Raw genomic sequence first — 18,691 nt, 5'->3', positions numbered from 1 at the left:
TTTATACGACTATTATTCAAATTTACGCACCAACCACTAAGGCCAAAGACAAAGAAATTGAAGATTTTTACCAACTTCTGCAGTCTGAAATTGATCAAACATGCAATCAAGATGCATTGATAATTACTGGTGATGGGAATGTGAAAGTTGAAAACAAAGAAGAAGGATCAGTAGTTGGAAAATATTGCCTTGGTGATAGAAATGACACCAGAGATTGCATGATAGAATTTTGCAGGACCAATGACTTCTTTATTGCAAATACCTTTTATCAACAACATAAATGGCAACTATACACATGGGCCTTGTCAGATAGACTACACAAGAATCATATCTACTACGTCTGTGGAAAGAGACAATAGAGAAGCTCAATATCATCAGTTAGAACAAGGCCAGGGGCCAACTGCGGAACAGACCATCCATTGCTCATATGCAAGTTCAAGTTGAAGCTGAAGAAAATTAGAACAAGTCCATGAGAGCCAAAATACAGCCTTGAGTACATCCCATCTGAATTTAGAGATCCTCTCAAGAATACGAGAAGGATGTTTACCTGTGTTTTATTGACTATGCAGAGGCATTCAACTGTGTGGATCATAACAAACTATGGATAACACTGCAAAGAATGGGAATTCCGGAACACTTAATTTTGCTCATGAGGAACGTTTACATAGATCAAGAGGCAGTTGTTCGGACAGAACAAGGGGATACTGATGGGTTTAAAGTTAGGAAAGGTGTGTGTCAGGGTTGTATTCTTTCACCAAACCTATTTAATCTGTATGCTGAACAAATAATCCGAGAAGCTGGACTATATGAAGAAGAACGGGGCACGAGGATTGGAGGAAGACTCAATAACAATCCGCCTTATGCAGATGACACAACCTTGCTTGCTGAAAGTGAAGAGGACTTGAAGCACTTACTAATGAAGATCAAAGACCACAGCCTTCAGTATGGATTACACCTCAACATAAAGAAAACAAAAATCCTCCCAACTGGACCGATGAGCAACATCATGATAAATGGAGAAAAGATTGAAGTTGTCAAGGATTTCATTTTACTTGGATCCACAATCAACCGCCATGAAAGGAGCAGTCAAGAAATCAAAAGACGCATTGCTTTGGGTAAATCCGCTGCAAAGGACCTCTTCAAAGTGTTGAAGAGCAAAGATGTCACCCTGAAGACTAAGGTGCGCCTGACCCAAGCCATGGCATTTTCAATCACATCATATGAATGCAAAAGCTGGACAATGAATAACGAAGATCGAAGAAGAGTTGATGCCTTTGAATTGTGGTGTTGCTGAAGAATATTGAATATACCATGGACTGCCAAAAGAACGAACAAATCTGTCTTGGAAGAAGTGCGGCCAGAATGCTCCTTAGAGGCAAGGATAGTGAGACTGCATCTTACATACTTTGGACGTGTTGTCAGGAGGGATCAGTCCCTGGAGAAGGACATCATGCTTGGCAGAGTACAGGGCCAGCGGAAAAGAGGAAGACCCTCAACGAGGTGGATTGACACAGTGGCTGCAACAATGAGCTCAAGCATAACAACGATTGTAAGGATGGTGCAGGACCGGGAAGCATTTTGTTCTGTTATGCATAGGGTCACCGTGAGTCAGAACCGACTCGACGGCACCTAACAACAACAACGGCTCAAGAATAGATTTGATGCATTGAGCACTATTGATCAAAGACCAGACAAGCTGTGGAACGACATTAAGGATACTATCCATGAAGAAAGCGAAAGGTCATTAAAAAGACAAGAAAGAAAGAAAAGACCAAAATGGATGTCAGAAGAGACTCTGAAACTTGTTCTTGAACTTAGAGTACCTAAAGCAGAAGGAAGAAATGATGAAGTAAAAGAGCTGAACAAAAGATTTCAAACGGCGGCTCGAGAAGATAAAGTATTACAATGAAATTGGGCAAAGATCTTCAGTTAGAATACCAAAAGGGGAGAATATGCTTGGCATTTCTTAAGCTAAACGAACTGAAGAAAAAAATTCAAGCATAGAATTGCATTGCTGAAGGATTCTGTGTGAAAAATATTGAATTATGCAAGCAGCATCAAAAGAAGATGGAAGGAATACACAGAATTACTGTACCAAAAAGAACTGGTCGGTGTTTAACCATTTCAGGAGGTAGCATATGATCAAGAACCAATGGTACTGAAGGAAGAAGTCCAAGCTACACTGAAGGTGTTGGTGAAAAACAGGACTCCAGGAATTGACTGAATTCCAATTGAGATATTTCAACAAATGGATGTGGCGCTGGAGATGCTCACTCCTCTATGTCAAGAAATTTGGAAGACAGGTACCTGGCCAATCAACTGGAAGAGATTTATATTTGTGCCCATTCAAAAGAAAGGCAATTCGACAGAATGTGAAAATTTTCAAACATTATCATTAATATCACACACAAGTAAAATTTTGCTGAAGATTCATTGACAAGCGGCTACAGCCATGATATCATTGCTGACGTCAGATCAATCTTGGCTGAAAGCAGAGAATACCAGAAAGATGTTTACATATTTTATCGACTATGGAAAGGCATTTGACTGTGTGGATCATAACAAATTATGGATAACATTGTGAGGAATGGGAATTCCAGAACACTTAATCGTGTTCATGAGGAATGTGTACATAGATCAGGCGGCAGTCATTCAAACAGAGCAAAGGGATACTGTGTGGTTTAAAGTCAGGACAGGTGTGTGTCCGGGTTGTATCCTTTCACCATACCTATTCAATCTGACCACTGAGCAAATAATCCGAGAAGCTGGACTATATGAAGAACAGGGCATCAGGACTGGAGAAAGACTAACAACCTGTGTTATGCAGATGACATAACCTTGCTTGCTGAAAGTGAAGAGGACTTGAAGCACTTACTGATGAAAATCAAAGACCACAGCCTTCAGTGTGGATTACACCTCAACAGAAAGAAAACAGAAATCTTCACCAATAAGCAGCATCATGATAAACAAGGAAAAGATTGAAGTTGTCAAGCATTTCATTTTACTCGGATGCACAATCAACACCCATGGAAACAGCAGTCAAGAAATCAAACAAAACATTGCATTGGGCAAATCTGCTGTAAAAGACCTCTTTAACGTGTTAAAAAGCAAAGATGTCACCTTGAAAACTAAGCTGCACCTGACACAAACCATAGTATTTTCAATTGCCTCACATTCATGCAAAAGCTGGACAATGAAAGGGAAGACTGAAGAAGAATTGGTGCCTATGAATTTTGATGTTAGTAAAGAATATCGAATATACCATGGACTGCCAGAAGAACAAACAAATCTGTCTTGGAGGAAGTAAAGCCACAGCGATCCCTAGAAGAAAGGATGGCAAGGCTTCGTCTCACGTACTTAGGACATGTTATCAGGAGGAGCCAGTCCCTGGAGAAGGACATCACGCTTGGTAAAGTAGAGGGCCAGTGAAAAAGAGGAAGACCCTCAAGGAGAGGGATTGACACAGTGACTGCAACAATGGGCTCAAACATAACAATGACCGTGAGGATGGAGCAGGGCTGGGCAGTGTTTCATTCTGTCGCATGTAGGGTAGCTATGAGTTGGAACCAACTCAATGGCACCTAACAACTACAACCTAGGAGTGGAATTGCTGAATCATACGGCAATTCTATGCTTAACTTTTTGAGGAACCCCAAAACTTTCCCACAGTGATCGTATCAGTTTACAATCCCACCAGCAATGGGCGAAGATTCCAATTTCTCCACGATATCCCTCTCTTTAAAGAACTACCTAGCTGAAGAATTCCAATAGACACCTCCCCATCCCTTCCCCAGCACAGAACCTGGTGCACAGTGGGGACCACGAACCTCTGTTGAATGTTAAATGGAAGATTTGCAAGGCAGGACCTGGCTCATCTAAGTTCCTTGGGAAGACATGAAGAAGGTGGTTTGGGTAGCAGGGCAGGTCTCGTGAAGGATATGGAAACTGCGTGGGCCTGGAAGGATGAATAGCCAGGCAGAATGGAGTGAAGGAGGGCACTGCACGCAGCATAAATAGTGTGAGAAAAGCATGGAGACTGAAAAGTAGATGACTTTTTTGCAGCAGAGAGTTGACCTGTCTGACTAAGGATTTGTCGGGGGAGCAAGGGAAGCAGGCTGGGGCTGATCCAGGAGGGTCCTGTGTGTTAGGCTGCGGAAGTCCATGATCACATGTGGGAAGGCTTGATGTGCATGTGCTCAGAGTTCCCAGGAGCCCTAATACTCTGAAATTGCAACAGCAGACCAGTGTTGGCATACCCTTGTGGGTCTGAGCGGGAAGTCTGTGGCTATGTACATGAAAAAAGATGCATCTCAGGGGTGAGCATGAGGGGGAGTGGAGAAACAGGGAGAAACTATCAGAGTTGCTATTTGCTCTGCCATGGATCTCAAACAAACGCACCTCTGTATTTCCCTCCCAGGCTCTGGCCTCCAATCCCTGTGTGATGGGGACATCAGACAATTTCAGACTGTATTAATAATGATATTCATTCATTCATTCACTAATTCATTCAAGAAATATTTATTGAGTGCTTACCACATACTGGGGATTGGGTTAGGTCCTAGGGAGACAAGGTCAGGAAGACATGCGATTCTTAGATGCATAGAGCTTATACTGGGGCAGATGCTGGGGACTACCTGCTCAACAGTTATTCCATCTTCTGCCTTAAGAGAAACCTGATTTTGTCTGTGCAGCAATGTGCCTAACTAATACTGACAAGAGGAGTCTCATCTCTTGGCTATATCCTTCAGGGGGCCCCAGTCTGACCCTTCTCCAGCTGCACCATCCCAATGGAAAAGGGGGTCTGCAAGACCAAGAGGATGTGCCCACCTAAGTCCAGAACTCTTGACACTTCCTCCCTGTTCTTCCACTCCCTGCCCAAACAGCCCCAAGCCCACTTCCAGCCAGCAGGAGCGAGCTCCCGCTCTGATGCGTTCTCCTGAGATTGCAGCCAATATGCACATTCCTGGGTTCGATGAGTGACCAAGAGGCAGGTGTTTGTGGGGCAGTGGATAGAGCTTGGATATGCAGGGCTGGAGGTCCACGTGCCTGTGTGTGAGGCCCTACATGGTATGAGATGGAGCTAGGGATACGCAGTGGGCCAGGGGCTACATTCTGAAGTGAAACTCTGAGGAGTCCAAGGATTCTAAATTCACACGTAGTTTTCCAGATTGTTTTGAAGACAGATATGTCAGGGTAGAAGGTTAGGATGCGTTTTATTTAGAATTTTGTACTCTTTCCCTGAACTCCACAAATGTGACGATAGGCATGTTCCCACCCATGGGGATCTGAGCTAGTCACCATTGCCAGATACTCACTTTCCCAGACTCCCTTCAGCCAGAGGAGGCCATGTGATCTACACATGTGATCCCAACTGAGGCTTCTGGGAAATATTTTCCACCCTGACCACGGGAGAGAAACTTGTGAAGTGAGCCCCCTTTTCTCTCTTCTTCCCTGCTTTTGAACACAACTGCTGAAAGATATGTTAGGGTCGACAGGCCATCTTTGGACCATAGGATGACACAGTGAAGGACTACAACCAACACGCTGAGGGTAGTGAAAGATGGAAAGAGCATACATCCTTGCTGACATTACTGAGGTACTGGAACCACCTATCTCTGGATTTTATATTCCATAAATCATAAGCATCCTTATAATTTAGGCCACTACATGGGTCAGCATTTGATGCTTGCAGCGGCAGCCATCCAAATGGAAGCATACATTCTAGTGACTAGTGAGAGAAACCAGTCTGGCTGGAAGATCACTGTCTCCATTTTTTGCCATATCTGCATACCACTTTTACTATTTTTTTTCAAGTCATCTCATTTTTCTTTGCTAAATGTTTTAAAAGGAAATATATCACTGCCATAAGTAACAGACCGATATCATTTGCCATTATAGAAAGTAATAAAAATATACAAAATGAAATCAATATTGAAAATACATTTTAAAAAACTAAACAACACTAAGTGCAATGTGGTATCATGGATTGGATTCTGGAACAATAAAAGGCCATTAGTGGAAAAAATGGTGAGTAAAGTCTGTACTTTAGCTACTAAAAAAGTAATTACTATTTACTACCAATGTCATTTTCTTAGTTCTGATAAACGTATCATGATTATGTAAGATGTTAACAGTAAGGAAACAGAATAAAAAGTATATGGGAACTCTCTATACTGTCTTTGAAACTTGTGTTAATCTAAAATTCTTTCAGAGTAAAAAATTTATTAAATAAATAAATTTTGAGTAGCTGAAGGCTCTGGGCTGAGCCCTATTCTCTCTTCATTAAAAAAGAGGATCAGCAAATATTAGAGGAGCTTTAAAATACAATAGCATCAAACTGTGTTCTTGGCAGAAGGGCTGAACAGAACTGAAAGGGAATAACTTTCTCCTTGTGTAATTCAAGGTGGTTTAATGCAAGTTCATTTACCAACTAAATATATGTTGTATACCACCAGTGATACAAATACCACATGTTGGTAAATAATGGACCAGGCACAAGTGTAAAGCATTCTTAGACCAGGAGCAGATACAGGTCATCATCTGAGCCTCTGTGTAAGAGATAAAGCAGGGAACTACACAATTATTACCTAAACCATGAGACCATCGGGGAAGAAATATTAACCCAAGTGGCTTTGATCCCAAAACTCTGCTGCTTCGCTCAGCCAATTCCAGTTGATGGTACAAGTAACAAAAAGATGTTCAGTTCTTTGGGTCAAAGATGCCTTGGAAACACAAACAAGAAATTGCTGAGCAATATAACATCATCTTTGTTAACCGCAAGCCATCTACAGCACCCTGTGCCCTAGACTTCCTCCAAGGACACGTTTGGTCCCTCCCTGTAGGAGCCCTGTTTATTTCTGAGTGTCGCTAGGGAAGAAGAAATGACCATAAACAACTTCCTAGGTCACTGAGTCTCAAGTTCAACACAATGGCTTTATAAGGTTACCCTATGGGAAGGGATATGAGGCTATCTTCAGGAACATCAGCCCAAGAATCTAGCTCCATTAATAAATACCCACGCCAGGCCAGGCCCTACCTAGGTCCTGGAATGATAGACACGACTGGGACATAGCAAAGGAGACTTCTCCCACTGGGGATCCATTATCTGCAACTCATCTAAATATTTTTAAACTTGTAGTCTAGGCTTCGGGAAGGGCAGGACAGCTGAACCAGCCAGGCCTGGCTTAAAATCCTGACTCTGCCACCTCGCGGTTCAGTGATCTGAGCCACGTGACTTAGATGTCGACCTACTCCATAGTTTGCAGATGTCGGGGTCACCAAGTGTCATGGATTGAACTGTGTCCCCCAAAGATGTGTGTCAACTTGGCTAGGTCACGATTCCCAGTATTGCATGATTGTCCACCATTTTGTCATCTGATGTGATTTTCCTGTGTTGTAAATCCTGCCTCTATGATGTTAATGAGGCAGGATTAGATGCAGTTATGTTAATGAAGCAGAACTCAATCAACAAGATTAGGTTGTGTCTTAAATCAATCTCTTTTGAGATATAAAAGACAGAAGCCAACAAAGAGACTTGGGGACCTCATACCACCATGAACGCAACCCTGGGAGCAGAGAGCATCCTTTGGACCCAAGGTTCCTGCACTGGGAAGCTCCTAGACCAGGAGAAGATTGATAACAAGGTCGTTCCCCTAGAACTGACAGAGAGAAAAAGCCTGCCCCTGGAGCTGGCACCCTGAATTTGGACTTCCAGCCTCCTAGACTGTGAGAGAATGAATTTCTCTTTGTTAAAGTCATCCACTTGTGGTATTTCTGTTATGGCGTGCACTAGATGACTAAGGCACCAAGAAAGAAACAACTTACAAAGGCACTGGATGGAACAACACTTTACTCACACAGATAAGAGACCAAGCAAAAGCAGCTTTAATAGTGGGCATTGGTCCCTCCCAGGCCAGCAATTCTCACTCTGCAACCACAGGGAGGTGGTCTGCACACATCTCTCTTGTGTTGCAGGCAAAGAACACTATTCCCTCCCTGCCAGGAGCAGATATAGCAGCAGGGTTTCCCAGGTGCTGGATAATGCACACATTTAGATAAGCAGTTCCTGGGAGTGTTGACATGTACTCAGGGCAAAAGGCGGGGGGCGGCGGGGGAATGTGCTAACAGACCACTATCTACTACAGGATGTGTTCTGTGTCAAGATGCCCCAGAAAAGGAGTCAGCCCACACTCTCATCTCATCCAAGAAGCTGGGCCAACACATCTGGTCCTAAGCACAAGGTTCCTTCCTGAGTCACAGGGAAAGGTGGCAGGCTGCACTCAGGCTGCCCCCTCCCACAAGTATTCACTGCGATTTCTATAACTTCTGTGAGAATTGAATCCAATAATTTAGTTGTTTTAAACCTGTTTAATCATCAGAATTACCAGGGGAGTTTGTTAAAAATACAAATTCCTGGGCTCCCAACCCCCCTGAGAAGTTCTAAATGTGGTAGCCTATGTCTCCCAATAACCCATGCCTCCATTATGTAATTTTATTGGGCCTACCCTATAAAACCAGAGCCAAACCAGTTGCTGTCAAGTCAATCCCGACTCATGGTGGCCCCATGTGTTGCAGAGCAGAATTGTGCTGCATGTGTTTTCATGGCGGTAAACTTTTGGAAGTAGATCCACAGGTCTTTCCTCTGAGCCGTCTATGGTGGGGTTCGAACCACCAACTTTTCGTTAGTGTGCTTAACCATTTGCACCCCCCAGGGACTCCATGCCTATCCTACAGTAGGCACGAAGCAAGTACAGGCCCCATCCCTGACCTGGACTTTTGCTACAGTCTGTCTACTGATGTCATTCTGTAATCTGTTCTCCACACAGCAGCCAGTGGGATCCTCTTAAAATGTGAAGTCATTTTCACCTCATTTTCCCAGATCTTCCTACAACTCTTCATCTCATGCAGAATAAAATCCCAAATGCTTACCGAAGCTGACAAAGCCCTACATCCGTGGTTCCTGACCCTGGACACACATTAGAAACACCCGAGGAGCTATGACCACTCCCAATGCTTAGCCTTCCCTCAGACCACCAGAAACAATCTCTGGGGGAAGGACCCAAGCAGAGTTGCCAGACAAAATATACGCCGCTCAGTTAAATTTGAATTTCAGATAAATAATGTATAATCTTTTAGTATGTGTATATCCCAAATATTGCATGACGTGTCTGTCACCACGTGTCTTTCAGCTTATCATACTGTGGTAGCTTGTATGTTGGTAAAACACTGGAAGCTTTGCCACTGGTATTTCAAATACAGCAGGGTCACCCATGGTGGAAAAGTTTCAGTGGAGCTTCCGGACTAAGGCAGGCTAGGAAGAATGACCTGGCAGTCTGCTGAAAAAAACTGGCCAGTGAAAACTTTATGAATAGCAGCAGAACATGAAACATACTTACATAGAAAAGTAAAAAATAAAAAAAGTGATTGTTTATCTGAAATTCAAACCTAACTGAGCGTCCTGTATTTTTATTTGCTAAATCTGGCAACTCTAGGTCCAAGCATTCAAAACAAAAACAAAAACAAACCAAACCCCTTGCCATCAAGTCGATTCCAACTCACAGTGAACCTATAGGACAGAGTAGAATTGCTCCATAGGGTTTCCAAGGAGCGTCTGGTGGATTTGAACTTCTGACCTTTTGGTTAGCAGCAGAACTCTTAACCACTACGCACGCCACCAGGGTTCCCAGTCCAAGCATTAGCATTTTTATAAAGCTCACAGTAATATGGCCCCAAGTACCTCTCTGATCTATCGCATCTACTACTCTCCTCCAGTTCTCTCTCCTGCTTTCAATCTCTTTCTTGAATGTGCCCACCACACTCCCACCTCAACACCTTTGCAGCTGCTGGATGTCTGCCGGAGATGCTCTGCCCCTCAGAGGTCACGGGCAGGCTTATCCTGACCACTTCATCTACCGTAACACTCCTCCCTGCGTTCCTGTCACCCCACTTGACTCTTTTCTCACTATAACACTGTCACTACCTAGTGGATTAATATCTATTTGCTTATTTATTACCTGTCTGCACCACTGCCCACCCCAACTAGAATGTGAGTTCCATGACTTTGCTGGAAACACGTTGGTTCTTTTCCCTGTTGTGTCCACAATGCCTAGAACGCCACCAGCCACTCAACACATATTTGTTGAGTTAGTCAACGGTTATGAAAATGTTTCCCCTTCCAACACAACTGCCCTAAGCATCCCCTTGGGGGAGGAGTGGATAGAAATCATTCTATTAGAAGTGATAAGAAGACATCTTATTTGAAGTGATAAGGGGCTTTTTCTTGTCTTTTACTGAGAATAACTTTAGTTAACATTTATTGTGTCCTGTGTACCAGACACTGTTCAAAGCACTTTATTTGTATATACTCACTTAATCCTCGTGACAAGCCTTGAATGTGTGGGCCATGACTATCCTCACTTTATTGATGAGGAAAGTGACTAAATTCTTCAGTGTCCAATACCAAACCTCAAACATCTCAGAGGCACACACCAAAAGGGTAAACATATATTATCCACCTTTCCTACCTGTAGTCTTGATTATGAAATCAGGTCCTATGTGCAGTGGGGTGACTAGGATGAGAGGCAGGTGGTATGCTCGGCTGTAACTGGGTCCAATGTCTGGAGGCAAGTGTGTTCAACACAGAGTCTCTAAGTGAATTAGGGACAGACAGTTGTGAAGAGTGTTGCCTGGTCCTTCAAAGACTGGTTGGAAGAGGCCGATATTGAACAAAGGAGGGCTGGTTGGACATTTTCTGTTCCAATTCTGTATTAGTGTTGAGCTTCCGTATGGTTATTAATATTCCATCTTGATAAGGCCCACATGCTCAAAGGACTAATCCATCTGACCCTCACAACAATCCTATAGACAAGTGGAGCTGCTCTTCTTGGTCCTGACTGGCCAGTGGGGAGATAAGGAGGTGGAGGCCAAGAGAATTCCACAAAGGGCATGAGTCACAGTCCCTGGACCGGAACGCAGGTCTCCGACCCTTGTTCAGTGCCTTCTCCACTCACGGTACTGGGCTGTCTCCACTGGGAGAAAGAGCAACAGCTTTTCTGGCCACTGATGACTCATGTTCCAGCTCTGGCATCCATTCCCTCTGTGACTACTGCACCGCCTAGACCCTAGATTGGGCATGATGAAGATTCACAGGGTGGCTGGGGGAATAAGATTCATTCATTCATTCATCAATCAAATGATTCTGGGCACCCACTGGGTGTCAAGCACAGTTCTGAGGGTAGACACACAGTAGAGAGCAAAGCAGCTGAGATGCCCTCTCTTCAAGGTTTTCAATTCTAGTGGGGGTAGGGGGTTGGGCAGACAATAAACTAGTAAATGAACAAATTAATTTTGTTCAGGAAAAGAAACAAGATAATTTTATAGAATAATAAATGCTACATTAAAATCAAACAAGAGAGGTAGCCAGGTGTGTGATTTCCCAGCACATAGAACAGCACCTGGCACATAATAGGTGATCGATCCATATTTGTTCAATGACTGTGATGACTGGTTATGGGAGGTTCACACACGAAGCCACCATGAGTGGAGACCAGAATGAAAAGCGGGAAACAGACAAAGGAATAGGAAGGTCTGGGGGCAGAGAATTCCCAGGCATGGGAAGCTCAAGGTTCTGACGCTGGACAAAACTTGGCCTTAGAGAAATAAAAGGAAGAATCAGGGAGAACACGGATATCTCAACACTCTTCAGAGTGCTTTAAAAAAAAAAAAAAAAAAATTTTTTTTTTTTTTTTAAGGTTGTTTCTGTGACTGGTTCTTTGATATTACATTACAGAGTTTTGAAGATTTCCACCCAAGTGGCTTTTCATCCCTCCACTCTCGGACCCGAGCAGTTTCTATGGAGTGGAACCTTAAGGGTCCCCTTCTCTCACGCCCTGTCTTGCTGCTTTCTGGAGGGCATATGTACCCACGAACATAGTTTGGCGCCACGGTTGGCCTGTCCCTTCCTGAGGCCGGCAGCCCTGTCGCGGTGGTTGGCGCTGGGTGGCGATGGTGGCGTTGGGACGGGCCCCCGCTCCCCGTGAAGCTCCGCCGGGCCGGCCCGGAACAGGCGCGCTCGGGGTAAGGCTTTGCAGGCCGCGGGCTGGCCGAGGCAGGCTGGGACCCGCGCGGGGCGGCTGGGCGGGAGGGGAGAGGAAAAGAGAGGGGAAGGGAGCGGAGAGGAGGGAGGAGCCCGGAGGGAGGAGCCCGGACCGCCGCTGCCGCCGCTTTAAGGTAAGGAGGTCCCGGAACTGTCGCCGGGCCGGGGAGCCGCCGGGGCGCTGGGCAGTGGCCACCCCTCTGGGGACACTGTCCGCCGCCGGCCCCGCGGGGGGAGCCCCGCAGCCAGGCTCGCCCGCGGGCCCCTCGCCACCCACCCTGCTCCCCGCAGCTCGTGGGCACCAGACCCACCAGGAAGTGGCCATGCGCTCCCCCAGCGCCGACATGCCCTGGCGTCAAGACTGCCGCCTGGTTAGTTTTGTTTTTGTTTTTGTTTTTTTCAGAGCCGGAAGTGTCCTAGAAATCATGTAGGGTGGCTGACCGGGTAACTGAGGCCAGGAGGAGCACCCAGATGTCTCCTGCCTCCCAGTCCAAGGCTTTGAACCTTAGAGATCACCCAACCACTCCCTTGACGAGTGAGGACGCTGCCCTGGGCCTGGGAGGGGCAGGGACTTGCCCAAGGTCACATGGAGTCATGGGACTTCCCCGTGTGCGACAAGGTCCTTCCACGGCACGCTTGGGGAAGGCCACCGGGCACCCCTGACCCCCCCTTTCCTTGCCCCTACAGACCTCTGTGCCCCACAACCGAGTCTCAAACTGAGAATTTCAGAAGGGCTTGGGAATCTTCTAGAGAAAAGCCAGTCCCCCCATTTTACACCAGCCATTTCTCCCTCCCTTGCCCACTGTTGTTTTAGGAGGAAAAAGGAATTATTACTAACTTTTGAGTGGATTTTTACAGCTAGGTTATATGAAGCTCTGAGAGGTGAAATGATTTGCCCAAAACCACACCACTAGGAAGGAGAACAGGATTAGAACCTGGATTACCTGACTTCAGAGCCTGGCCCAGTGCTTGGCAGAGTAGGTCTTCAGTGTCCCTTCCCTGGGGTCACAAAGGGAGTTAGGAGCAGAGTCGAGGCTAGAATCCAGGTCTTGGTCTAGAAACTAGTTACCTAACACAAAGTAGGATTAACCCTTTAGTTCTCTTTTCCCTAACTCAGTGTTTATTTCACTGCAGAAAATAAACTGTCTAAGCTTTGGGGGCATCCATTCATTCATCACATATTTAATGAACACCTACTGTGTGCCAGTGTGTGCACTCTTTAGACACTGTGAATACAGCAGTGAACCAGTCAGAGAATACCCTGCAGAAGGTGGAATAAAAACACTGGGCCCTTTAGTTGCAGGAGGCGGGGAGGGCTGGGCACAGAGAAGAGACCATTTGGGATCTTCGACACTGTGAAGTATGTGTCGAGGGCAGAGAGAGACAAGGACACCAAACCTCAGGATGTGGTATTAGAACAGCCTCAAGCCCTCAAAGTTTTGGTCTCTCATAGGACCTGAGTGAGATGTTTCTTTTAGCCAGAGCCTTCCCTCTACATTCCCTAGGGATTTGGGGTGAGGTGAAGGGTAGGTGGGATGAGAGTAGTCCAAAGAAGCCGAGAGACCTGGGCTAGAAACCTGGCACTGCCATTTCTTAGCTGTGTGACCTTGGGTAGGTCCCTCCACCTCTCTGGTCTGTTTCTTTATACAACAGGAATTATAATACCTCAGAGCGTTGATGATACTATGTCAAAATGCTGTGTAAATAAATGATGAAGCATGGTCCAAAGCGTGGCTATATCAGGACCTTGCCAAATCAGGCATAAGCAAGAGTGTGTTTATTTAAGGTTTATTTACTTAGAGGCTGTAGTGACCCTGATAACCTATTACTGCTCCCTGTGAAGAAATCTAAGAGGCAGAGGTGGGGGTGGCCGAGTTCCAGTCGAGGAGGCTGAGGCTCCCTGCTGCACTTGTGAAATGAATCGCTCACATCACAGTAAGCATTTCAGTTTATACAACCCTTACAGCATGGTGTGTAGCATCAGGCAGATGTAGACGTAGAGCCTAGCTTTTCCACTTCCTAACTTGGTGGTCTTGGGCAAGTTTCATGACTTCTCTGTGCCTCGGTTTCCTCATTTGTCGAACACCTGTCTTCTAGGTTTGTCCTAAGGATTCTAGCATTCTAGGAGTGGAAGCTTGTAGAGGGCTAGGTGCAGTATCTGGCACTCTAGGAGGCTTTTTACTTTTTAGACCTGAGGACCAAGGAGTGGTTGGGTTGGGCACAGTTAACGATTAGGTTGCCGTAGCTCAGGGTGTGGCTCCCATGAAGGTTGGTGCCTGGAGAATTTCCCATAAGCCTAAAACCATCTCTTCACTGGCACCATCCAGAGCTACAAAGGCTGGGCCAGCTACCTGGGCTGGCAGATGTGGAGCCTGAGAAATGTCGTTACATGGTTTATTGTGGTGTCCTTTTCCGGCCTTTGTGTTATGTAAACACTGCTGTACATTATAAATGGGGCTGCGGATGGAGAGATGGGGGCCCTATATTCTTGAATGTGTTGCAGTAAGACAAAGGCGCCTTGAGGGGGAATCCAACCTATTTTCTACTTAGCTGCACTTTACTTGGCAACCAGGGTGATTCAGTTGTACCACCCTCTGTTTGAAACCCTGGTGTGGCTTCACATTTTCCTAGGATAAAGAACAAAACCTTTAACAAGAACCATAAGGCTTTACAGGAGCCCTAGTGGCTCAGTGGCTAAGCAAACTGAAAGGTCAGCTTTTTGGAACCCACCAGCTGCTATCCGGGAGAAAGATGTGGCAGCCTGCTTCCACAAAGATTACAGCCTTGGAAACCCTGTGGGGCAGTTCTACACTGTCCTGTAGGGTCAAGTCAGAATTGATTCGAAGTCAGTGGTTGTTTGTTTGTTTTTTGAGGTCAGGGTGGTATAAGGCCTTGCATAGCCTGGGCCGCTCGTGGTGTCAGCCCCTCCTGTACCTCCAGCTGCATCTCAGACCACACTTTCAATAGGCCATGCTCTCAGTGGGCCTCCATGCCAGGCACACTGCTCCCTCCTTCCTTGGGGCCTTTGCAGATCCTCTTCTGGACACTCCTCCCTTTCCCCTGGTTAACCCCTCCTTGTCCTGCAGATCTTAGCCCACCCTTGGCTCACATTCCCGATGCCCTGGGCCATGTGAGGTCCCTGGTATGTCAGTGGTTAAGCTCAGGGTGGAATTGTACACCTCAACTAACCCCATGACATTATGGACTGAGTCTGCAGGAGCTCAGTAATGAAATCTACCCATAAGGAGTATCACTTGAGCAGAAATGGGGACCTCATTTTATATAAAACTCTCTTGGCCTTCATCCAGAAAATAATGATGAAGGCATTTCTCCGTCCTGTTGGTGGATATTCATTCATTCATTGAGTACCCACTCTGCCAGGTGCAATTCTAGGATACAACACAAAATCTATTGCCCTCAGAGAGCTTTCTCCAGGGAAGGAGACAGACCATAAACAAACACACCTGTAATACATTTTAGGGTGGTGATGAACGTGCAGCATCCAGTGAAGGGTAGGGAAGGTGGTGGGCCTGCTGTTTTAGACCTGGGTGAATAGCCAAGGCAGCTACGCCAGTGGGGGAGGAGGGGAGAACTAATGCTCTGAGCATTTCCCACTCCCACCCTAACCTACCTGGTTGGGGAGACAGGCCCATAAGCAACTAACCATTAGAATCAATAGGAAGTAGTGGGACAGCCCGGTGGAAGGCTGTGGGCTTCAGAGGCAGGAGGCCCCACTTTAGCTGGACAAATCCAGGAAGGCTTCATTGGAGCCCCTAAATGGGACTTCAGTAAAATGGAGAAGAGCTCACACTTTGGAGTCAGCCTTGGGGGACACATCCTTGGGGGATACAGCCAGCAGCGTGACCTTCACCTCTCTGAGCCTCAGTTTTCTCATCTGTAAAATAGGGACAGTGATAATCTCTACCTCTAGCTCTGAAATGAGATCATGAAAGTAAGTCCACAGGAGATCTTAGCTGATTTTATTATTAAACTGCTTTTGGCACCATTTGGACATGGAAGAGAAAATCATCCCAGACTAAGAGATCAGTATTAGCTAAGGCCTGAAGTGGGAAATCCCGGCATGGAGTGGAAGCATGGGACAGGCTGGAAGAAGGTTAGTGGAGGGAAATAAAGTTGGAAACACAGATTAGACCCATCCCAGAGGTGCTTGGGGCTGCTGAAGGTGAGATGTTAGCCAGTGAACAGATGGGAGCTAATGAGATAGATCTAATTTGGTGGTTTTCAAATTGCGTTTGAAATCTTACTGCCAAATCAGGGTATAAAGTAGACCAAAGAGAAGCAGTGTGACATAATAGTTAAGATGGCTGCCTTTGGGCTAAGACCCAGGCCCAAGTTTAAATCCCACATGACTTGGCCTTGACCTTTATTTCTCAGGGTCTCTCTGCCTCTGTCTATAAAATGGGAGATAATAGCACCTACCTCGTAGGATTGGTGAGAGGAAATGAGGTGAAGCATGGAAAAGGGGCGGCATGTGGTCGACATTTGCCAAGCATTTACTGTTATAGTTTGAAGGTGGGTGTTGAGGACTCCCCACAGGTATCTCCTCCTGTACACCATGGCTGGAGATGTTCCTGGGACCCTCTGGAGCAGTTTGAAAACCCATGGGTCAAATTAACCATTACAGACTTTTTCAATTTTACCTCCCTTCCTTCCCAGGCAAAATGGCCTTTTGAATTATCTTTAATTGTCCCAAATGGAAACCACCGTTCATACAACAAATCTTTATAAGTACCTTCTGTGCTTACTTTAAGGAGCCCTGGTGGCACAACAGTTAAGCACTTGGCTACTAACCGAGAGGTCGGCAGTTCGAACTCACCCAATAGCTCCGCGGGAGAAAAGACGTAGCCATCTGCTCCCATAAAGATCGGAGAAAACCTTCTGGGGAAGTTTGGCTCTGTCACGTGGGGTTGCTGAGTCGAAATCACTTGACGGCATCTAACAACAACAATGCTTACATACAGGCAGAGGGAGATAGCCAATAAGCAATAAACATAAACAAGTAAATGATTGGTGTGTTAGTGATGTGTGCCACGGACAAAGCAGAGGAGCAGGGTACAGGGGATTGGGATGGAAGACTGGGGGCAGGGTGGCTTCACTGAGGTGTGAGATGTGAACAAAGACCTAAAAGGTGAGGGAGTTGCCCATGTGGTTATCTGGGGGAACAGCCAATGCAAAGGCCTTGAGGTAGGAGCGTGCCTGGTGAGATCAAGGAGCAGCAAGGAGGCCAGCATGGCTGGAGCAGAGTAAGTGAAAGGGAGAGGAGTAGGAAGTGAGGGTGGAGAGGGCCCAGGGCCAGACTGCATGTGGCCCAGTCGCCACTGTAAGGATTTTGTCTTTGGATGAGAAGGAGCCATGGGAAGGTTTGGAGCAGAGGCAGGGCTTGATCCAGCTTTAGTTCTAAATGGAGCTATCTGGATGTTGTTTGTTGGATAGGCTAGGGGTGTGGCAGAAAGAAGGTGAGAGATCAGTGAGTAGGCTACTGCCATGATCCATGAGAGAGATGATGGTGGCTAGTACCAGGGTGCTGGCGGAGGAGAGGAGCAACGGTCAATGACAAAACCTCATAGAGCCGGAGTATCTTGTCATACCACCTGCCTCACCCTCCAGCCCCGTCCGCCAGGCTGCTGCAGTGAGCTTAGAATGGGAACGTTTCCTCTGTGCCAACGTTCCTTTTTTAATTCTGCTCCATGATATTATTGCCCAAAATCCTCGGTTGGACTGTGGTAGAGTTGTTGCCATGGAGACACCCCTGTGATGCCATTTTTAACTCTGACTTCCAATTTGATTTCCACATAGAGGCATAGAAGCCACACATTTCTCTCCTAAAATGCTGGCGGTAAACTGGGCCTGCTTTGGGTCCTCCTTTCTAAGACCATCTCAATATTATCTTCTTTTGGTTGTGTGTGTGTGTGTGTGTTTTCATTTCCGACGACGATCTTCAGAGTTTCTGGCTGCACTAACCAAGAGGCACAGTGGGCAAGCTCCACCTTCATTGCTAAGTGGGTGGTGAGGATCAGCATGAATCCAAACCCCAAAATATGGAAATGGAGCCAGTCCTGACCTTTCTACTTCTTCATGCTCGTCACCAGACGCTCACGCTCACGTAGCACACTCTCTCACCGGCCCTAGCCACCCAGAGCTGATCAGACCTCACACATTGGAAGGACACCTTCTTTCTGACTGCTAGAGAGGCAGACACCAGCCCTTGCTGGCTCTCACTGCCTCTGTGAATTTGTTAATTCAGTGCAAGTACTCACAGAATCTTATGGCTACAACTTAATTACAGCCAAAAAGGATACAAAGGAAGAGACAGATAAGCTGAGGTTTGGGGAGGGGGAGAGGGTCATGGTGCAGAGCTTCCGTGTCCGAAGTGATAATGTGCTACCTCTCCTGTGCATGGTCGCTGACCAGGGTCATACCTGGCACATCGTGAGCGCTCAGCAAGTGGTGGCTGCACTGCTCTCTGCTGAGAAGGGCATCCCAGGAAGAGGAACCAACGGGGGCCAAGAAGTGCAGAACGAGGCTCATCCTGAGCTTCTCTCCTGTGGGCCTCCTTCAGATTCCACACCCTGTGGA

The 18,691-nt window shown here is 46.3% G+C and overlaps 1 protein-coding gene across 22 annotated transcripts in view; it reads left to right on the top strand.

Moving 5' to 3' along the window:
• The first annotated feature begins 12,051 nt into the window (after positions 1 to 12,051).
• Positions 12,052 to 18,691, top strand: part of TMCO4 (transmembrane and coiled-coil domains 4) — a 130,688-nt gene continuing 124,048 nt past the window's right edge. For 15 of the 22 annotated variants that reach the window (XR_010321313.1, XR_010321316.1, XR_010321315.1 and 12 more), the window contains exon 1: positions 12,144 to 12,228. The gene's annotated coding sequence lies outside the window, so the exon portion shown is untranslated. Of the gene's footprint in view, positions 12,076 to 12,143; positions 12,229 to 12,326; positions 12,630 to 18,691 lie in introns of those variants that run through there. The other 7 variants (XM_064281399.1, XM_064281397.1, XM_023551987.2 and 4 more) reach the window with 5 other exon arrangements.

Source organism: Loxodonta africana, chromosome 3 (genome assembly GCF_030014295.1).
Source record: "Loxodonta africana isolate mLoxAfr1 chromosome 3, mLoxAfr1.hap2, whole genome shotgun sequence".
Lineage (NCBI taxonomy): Eukaryota > Metazoa > Chordata > Mammalia > Proboscidea > Elephantidae > Loxodonta > Loxodonta africana.
This window is presented reverse-complemented; position numbering and strand designations above follow the sequence as displayed.